Raw genomic sequence first — 7,666 nt, forward strand, 5'->3', positions numbered from 1 at the left:
CTGTACTGCGGAATGCTGGGAATGGCATGGGCATGGCAGGGCCAGGAAATAGCTTTGGTGGGGCATTTCTATGCCCCAGCTACTTCTACACCCTTTGGGGCCATGGCAATTAGGGCACAAATTGAACTGGTCCCTGGAGGCCCCAGCAGCTTCCTGTTGCTCTGTACCAGCACAGAGATGCATCGTGGCTTCTGAGCCTGATCTGTACCATGTGGCATTATTCCTGTCTGCATTGGGGCCCTTGTTCCCCTTTCCTTCACATCCTGAATGTGAGATTCCTGCAACTTGTCAGTCCCAGCTCTCCAGTTCTGTTGCCTTGTGCCCCTCTACATCCTCAGTTAGCTGCCCATATAAAGGAACTAACCTCCTGATCAGATGGTAAAGACTGAAATGACTCACGAGTAGAATAAAGTTGGTGTAAAATCAAGTTGTTAATCTGTTGTGTGGTGTTGTATGTTGTGTTACCTCTATGTGGAGAGGTCACCTGGGTACTTCTTGGAATAGACTCTAGCAGGCTCTCTGCGGGATGGCTTCTTGTCAGTGATTAAGGCAGTTGTCTTTTCTCTTGAAGGAACTTGTGGCTTTCTTTGTAATCCAAAACTGCTAGAAATGTCCTTGCAGGCAAAGGCAGAAACCAGGGAAAGCGTGAAACACCTTGGAAATTCAGAACATGCTTGTCCATTTCAGTTCAGGAAGCATCTTGCACAAATAAAGCTGCAAGCTGCTAATATTTAAATCCCAGTTAATCTGCCAGTCAAACTGGGTGACCTGTCTTTCAGCTCTAATATGTGAGTAAAATGTAGATAATGAATAAAGAAATTTAGAAAAAATCCAAAGCAATTTCTCACCCACTGTCAGCAGGAAAAGCACAGAAGGGTCTTCCTGTCTTAGCTCTGCTTGCTGTAGCAGTCTTCTGATTCAAAGAACAGAGCCCAAATGAAGGACTGTTCAGAAACAAGGCTCCAACAAGGCTTACTGATAAGTTGACTCCTCCTTCAAAAGCAAGGATGTGTATGTCATCAGGGGTGCTCTTTGGGTGGCAATTATGTGAGAACCATAGACTCATTAGGAGTAGCTGATCAGGCATTAACGTTGACTGACTGGCTCTCAAAGGCTCTGGATTGGACACGTGGTTCTTCGTGAAAGACCTGTGACGCTGTGTCAATTTGTATTTGATAAATGTTGTTAAACCTCCTCTACTAAAACGAAATCGAGAACACATGGTGCTAGAACTAAACTCATAATACTAACCACTGTTGACTCAAAATCAAATCAACCAGCTAGTCTCCATATTGAATTGGAGTCGAGTCATCAAATTAATACCAAACATAATCCTTTTTCTGAGAAAGTGGCTGGCTGTTCGGTTATAAATCCCCACTAATACATTTTACCAACGTCGTCAGATCTATCATTTGAATTTGGTTAAGTAGCTTCAGAATGAAACCAAATGATTATTTTCATGTCTGAACCACAACCTCTGAGCCAATTATAATGCTTCCTCTCTTATGTGGTTTTCTGCCCCTAGCAGAGAGCTTTATAACAGACTTTAACAGAACATTGTTGGTAAGCAGATGTTTTACAACTCTTGCTTTTTGGAAATGGGAGATGATAATTTCAGGTCTCAAGACTTTAATTAGTGTCTTTATGAGGCTATGTTTAAGGCTTGTTTAAACCCAGAGAACTAGTCTTTCAAGTACCTTCCCTGCATGGGCTTTGAGGGCTCACACAGCCCCACTTTCACACCCTAAAATTAGAGACTAAAATGGCTGGAGCATCTCCCTGTTAATAAAAACACAAAAACTAGAAAGGAATAAGACGACACATTTGGGGTGAGGGCTTCATGGACTCCAGCTCTTGGCATTTGGACTCTTGTAGGGTAGGAGCTGGGACTGCAGTCAAGGAGCCAGACGGTGGTGATCTGCTGGCACAGCACTTCTTGCTAGTGGGCCTCCTTCAGGTACAGGGAGAGAGGGCTGAAGGCTGGAGTGGCCCTGTCTGATGTCATGACTTATCTCCCTAAGTTGAGATCATGAAATGTCACTCTGTCCTCCGATGGCTTGTTGACACACAGCAGGGTGTCTCAGCCATATCTGGGATTCTTATGGGTTACGAATTTCACTTGCTCCACCTTGCAGCCTCCATGGATTCCAGACAAATCAGGTGCGAGAGGCCTGCTTTGGAGCCGTACAACTCCGTTCAATCAAGTATGACTTACCAAGTGTCAACTCCAATAGGTCCTGCTTAAGATTGCTGTGTGTGTAAGGTGTCTCTGGTTTTAGCTTAGGTGAGGGAGCAGATGACAGTTACTGGGCGTCTGCATTTATTTTTATTTCGCTGATGAATGAGTGCTTGAGAGCCTGAGTTTTCTGTGCTGGGTTTTGATCTTTGTACTGAATTTAAAAAATAGTCAGCCTTTGCTATACCATATAACCTGCTGGCCTGTGACTCCCTCTCCTCCTCAAAGATATTGAAAATCCAGACTATTTTAAGGAAGCTGGCATGGTCTTATCTAGGTCAAATGCCTTACACGTTGATGGGAAATCCAGTATAATCCCTAGCCGCAAAGCCAGTCTCTCAAACACTCATTCATCATAGAATATCAGGGTTGGAAGGGACCTCAGGAGATTATCTAGTCCAACCCCCTGCTCAAAGCAGGACCAATCCCCAATTTTTGCCCCAGATCCCTAAATGGCCCCCTCAAGGATTGAACTCACAACCCTGGGTTTAGCAGGCCAATGCTCAAACCACTGAGCTATCCTTCCCATCAACAAAATAATAAATTCAGATGTGATGCATGTGGTCTCTTCCACTGCTGATCTAAACCAGGCAAATCATTTTCCTGTAGACAAGGCAATCTTTGACTTGGATCTTTCCCTTCTCCCATCTGCTTATCTCTTCTTCCCTCTCACGCTTCACATTGTGCTCACATTGTGCTCTAGGCTTCCAACCTCTTGAGGACCAAGGCAATGAAAAATTACCTGCACTGGCTGAAAGTAGCTGTGTGGGTCGCTTATACGCAGTGATTAACGGATATAGATCTCCTTTGTGTTTGTATCTCACTTGAAATTGTCTCTTTGCAGTTTGCACCTTTTGTTTTACCTCCTCAGCTGGGAGTCAGAATGAACTCTTGTAGCAGTTGAGCTAAGGAAGGATCCCCGAGCCACTCTAGAACAGCTGATGTTTTAAGAATTCTTAGAGCAATCACTAACGAGTTGGCAGAGTTCGATTGGGCTGGGCTCATGTCCACAGTAATAGAGTGCTGTTAAGTGGCTGATCTTTGTCCTGGTCTCACTCACATGTCTGCAGAAGGGTAACACTGAAGCTGGTTGGCAAATGCTATGTGTTGTCTGAAAAAAAAAAAAAAAAAAAAGAAAGAAAAAGGGGGGGGGGAACAGAGCAATAATTTTATAGAAAACATTTGCTCATTTTCTCTTTTTTCTTTTTTAGCTAAAAAACCCCTTTTTTCAGTGTTCCCCTCCTTCTCACTGGAAAGATAAGGAGGGAAACACCAAACAGCAGTTTATCATTTTTTTGTTGAAAAAAATCAGACTTTTGTTCATAATGAAAATGTCTGACAGAATTTTTGTTCTGGTTGAAAAGCTATATTTTGGCCACACCAAAAATTTGACCAAAAAACGATGATCCCCTCCAGTTACTGTTTTCATACATGGCTGAGGTCAGCATCCTCTGACCATACCTACTTTGTCTGAAGAGTATACTTCATCTACCTGGATAGTGAAAGATGGTGGGGTTATTGGAAAATGCAGCCCTGCTCCCACGAGTGATATATTTCCTTCTCTCCCAGCCCAGTTGGTGCCATTCATTTTCTACCACTTTGTAGCCATGTGTGTATGTCATCAGAAGTTATGCTGTACTTAAGACAACTGGAAATAGAATGTAGAAGCTGAATAGAGCTGCACTGTGAAAGGTTTGGTGTCTGAGATCGTTTGATGTTGCCTGTAGCGGGGGCGGGACTCACCCCTGGGGCGCCTCCTGCTGGTCTCTCAAGAAGGAATTGTTACATTTATGGTATCTTTGATTCAGATTGTGGGCCACAAGGGACCATCATGATCATCTAGCCTGAGTTACTGCACACCACAGGCCACAGAACCTCAACTGCCCCCTCCTTTTTATAGACCCATAACCTCTGGCTGAGCAACTGAAGTCCTCAGACTATGGGTTAGAGACTCCAAGTTACAGAGAAGCCACCATTTACACTAGTTTAAACCTGCAAGTGACCCATGCTGCAGAGGAAGGTGAACCCCTCTGCCCCCCCCCATCAACTCCCTACCAATCTGACTTGGGGGAGAATTCCTTCCCAACCCCAGATATGGCAATCAGGTAGATTCAGGACATGTCAGCAAGACTCATCAGCCAGACACCTGGGAAAGAATTCACAGTAGCAACTCAGAGCCCTCCCCATCTAGTGTGCCATCTCTGGCTGTTGGAGAGATTTCCTAATAGCAGGCATGGATGGGCCGTACGCCGTTGTAGGCAGCCTCATCATCCCTTCCCCTCCATAAACGTATCAAGCTCAATCTTGAAGCCAGTTAAGTGGTTTTTTGCCCCACTGCTCCCCTTGCAAGGCTGTTCCAGAACTTCACTCCTCTGATGGTCAGAACCTTTCATCTAATTTCAAACCCACACTTGTTGATGGCCAGTTTATATCCATTTATTCTTGTGTCCACATTGGCCCTTAATTTAAATAACTCCCCTCCCTCCCTGCTGTTTATCCCTCTGTAGAGAGTAATCCTATCTTCCATCAGCTTTGGTCTGGTTAATCTAAACAAGCCAAGCGCTTTATGTCTCTTCTCAGGAGGGAGGTTTTCCATTCCTTGGATCAGCCTAGTAGCTCTTCTCTACACCTATTCCAGTTTGAATTCATCTTTCTTAAATGTGGGAGACCAGAATTGCCCACAGTATTCTAAATGAGGTCTCACCAGTACCTTGCATGATGGCAATAAATACTGCTGGAAATACCTCGCCCGATGCATCCAGGGATTGCATTAGCCTTTTTCACAGTCACATCACATTTGTGGCTCATAGAGATCCTGAGATTAACCAATACTCCCAGGTTTTTCTCTTCCTCTGTTGCTTCCAAGTAATATGTTTCCAGCCTATAGCAAAAATTCTTGTTGTTAGTCCCTACATGCATGATGTTGCACTTTACACTGTTAAATTTCATCCCATTTCTATTACTCCAGTTTCAAAGTCATTCAAATCTTTTTGTATGATATTCCGGTCCTCCTCTCTGTATTGGCAATACCTCCCAACTTCATGTCATCCGCAAATTTTTATTAGCATACACCCACTTTTTGTACCAAGGTCATGAACGAAAATGTTAGATAAGATTGGTCTCAAGACCGATCCCTGACAAACTCCACTAGTAACCTCCCTCCAGACTGATCACTTTTCAGCATGACCATTGTAGTTTCCCCTTTAACCAGTTCCTTATCTACCGTTCAATTCTTGTATTAATCCCTATCTTCTCCAATTGAACTAATTTCCCATGTGGAACTGGATCAAATGCCTTACTGAAATCCAGGTAGATTACACCTACTGTATTTCCTTTGTCTAAAATATGTCACTTCAAAGAAATAGATCAGATTTTAGACAAAGTGTCTGTCTGGGTTTTGTAAATAATATGGGAATATACTGTTGTCACTTAGCAACTTTTAACTTTGTTTTGAAACACCATAAATAGCGAGACCCGCTGTATTACTTCAGTCTTCCTCCTGTTTCCTATGCATGATGGTGTTCTAGGCATTTGCTAGACAAAGCATTAGGCTGGGATTGAGGCTAGCTAGCCAAATTCCAGGCCTTTGATCAGCTCCTGATTTACATACTGACTTCTCAGATGAGTGACATGTTGTTGGCAAAGTCCTTTTATGTGTATGTGGGGGAAACAGGCCTGTCCTGCTCTTCATGCTGAATAGAAGAATCAGTGAGCAGGGTGTTTTATCTCTGGGACTGTACAAAGTGAGAGAATATTATTCATCTAATGCACAAACATCTAGGAAATCTAGACATGTGAGAGAATCCCTAAAGGAATTCGTGATCATGTTTCCATGCCTCAGTGAGCATTAGATTGGCATTATGCTTTGCAGACCCAGCCTTGACGCTAATTTCTTCTGACCTTCTCAGATGACTATTGTGGTCCCAGTTGCATTTGTTAAACTCACTTTATGAAAATAAGAGATCATGCATATATTAAAGGAAAGCAGCAAATGAAACAATTATGCAAATGGGGCAGGCTTTGTCCTCCCCAGAACGCTTGATTTACCAGCGGCTGCTGAGCAAAAGCGAGAAGTAGAGCCGGCATCGATAACCATCATTAACTGAAAGCTTAAGTGAAGTGTGTGGTGGCTCAGATCTGCCTGATACTATGACGGCAGATGTGGTTTATGTGAAATAACATTGGGCGATGTGCTGACAGACTGGGGGCCAGCAGGCTCTTGTGAGCAGGGCTATACGTGGGTTCCCATTGTTACTCCTGACCTGGAACACAAATGGCTGCTTGACAAAGGAACCAGCTATCTTCATCATTCCTCTTTACCAGATGATTTAAGTGGGACTGCAGCTGTTTTCTTTATTTCATATCCCCACGCCCACCCCCAACTCTGCCCCTGCAGCCTTTCCAAAGCCTCCCATATCTCTGGGCGGCCAATACAGCTCCTTGTGAAGTTGGATAAAGCCCTGTCAGGAAGCTTTTGCACCCACTCACTTGCATTGATAAACCGACGTGAGAGGGTGGTTTCTTTACTTGCTAGAAGGGACCTCTCCTGACTTATCAATAAATGACCAGAATTTGTTTTTCTGGGCAGGAAGGAAAATGTAGGGACCTCGGTTCATGACGCTTTGGCAGCTGTGGATACAAGCTGTCGATGGATATTCTGGCTAGTTGTTTTTCTGCACCGGATCTTTGTCACCGTTGGAGTGCTGTGTGCCCGGTCAGGTCTCGCTAACACATGCCTGGGTAACCAGGTCTCAAAACCAATCAGAGAGAGAAATTAACAGTGGGGGTGTCAAAGGTTGTGTCTCAAGGTTCCCCCCCCCCGCCCCTCCTTGGGGTGAAGGCAGGCTCCTTGCTTACCTCGTGCATCGTTACCTGGGTGATGGCACTCCTATGGTCGAGTCCTGGGGGGTAGCGCTCAGGCTGTGCCTCATAGCAAGTCCATTTCCTCCTACAATGGGGAGTAGGAAACGGTCCAAGTAAAAAGTTCCGGTGCCCACAGGGGGCTTGGGCCCCTCCTTTGCACAAACCAGAGAGGAGGCCATTTTTCAGGCTCTGCAGAGAGTCTTGGCTCCCACTGTCCTGCCAAGACTTAATCCTGGGAGTTTTAACAAAAGAAACCAACCGACCCATTGTGTTTTCTCAGCGGGCTCAGGCTGGGGGAACTCTCAAGCCATTCTCCAGTGCGCAGCCCAGTGCCCTGGACAGGCATCTCTAGCTCTGCTTGTTTGGGTGCTGCCCCAGCTGGGTTGGGCTCTTCCCTTTTAAGAGTCTGCCCCCAGGCCTGACAAGTTGCACAGGTGCAGCGGGTCGGGGCTGATTGTTTTTTAACCTCTTCTTGACTGGTGGGGGGTTACCTGCCCCATCACAGGGAGCAAGGTAAGGGCTGGGGCATTAAACTAGTCGCTCAGATAACGGCCCTTCTTTGTTTAA

General features: G+C 45.0%; 1 long non-coding RNA gene across 1 annotated transcript; it reads right to left on the bottom strand.

Annotated features, from left to right (window-relative positions):
* Positions 1 to 2,928: 2,928 nt before the first annotated feature.
* On the bottom strand, positions 2,929 to 7,177 carry LOC144263855 (uncharacterized). Its single transcript, XR_013345856.1, has 3 exons — positions 7,094 to 7,177; positions 4,981 to 5,117; positions 2,929 to 3,347 (listed from the first exon to the last, which is right to left on the bottom strand). It is a non-coding gene; the product is annotated as an uncharacterized LOC144263855 (long non-coding RNA).
* Between the last annotated feature and the right edge of the window lie 489 nt (positions 7,178 to 7,666).

This window comes from Eretmochelys imbricata, chromosome 4 (genome assembly GCF_965152235.1).
Source record: "Eretmochelys imbricata isolate rEreImb1 chromosome 4, rEreImb1.hap1, whole genome shotgun sequence".
Taxonomy (NCBI): Eukaryota; Metazoa; Chordata; order Testudines; family Cheloniidae; genus Eretmochelys; species Eretmochelys imbricata.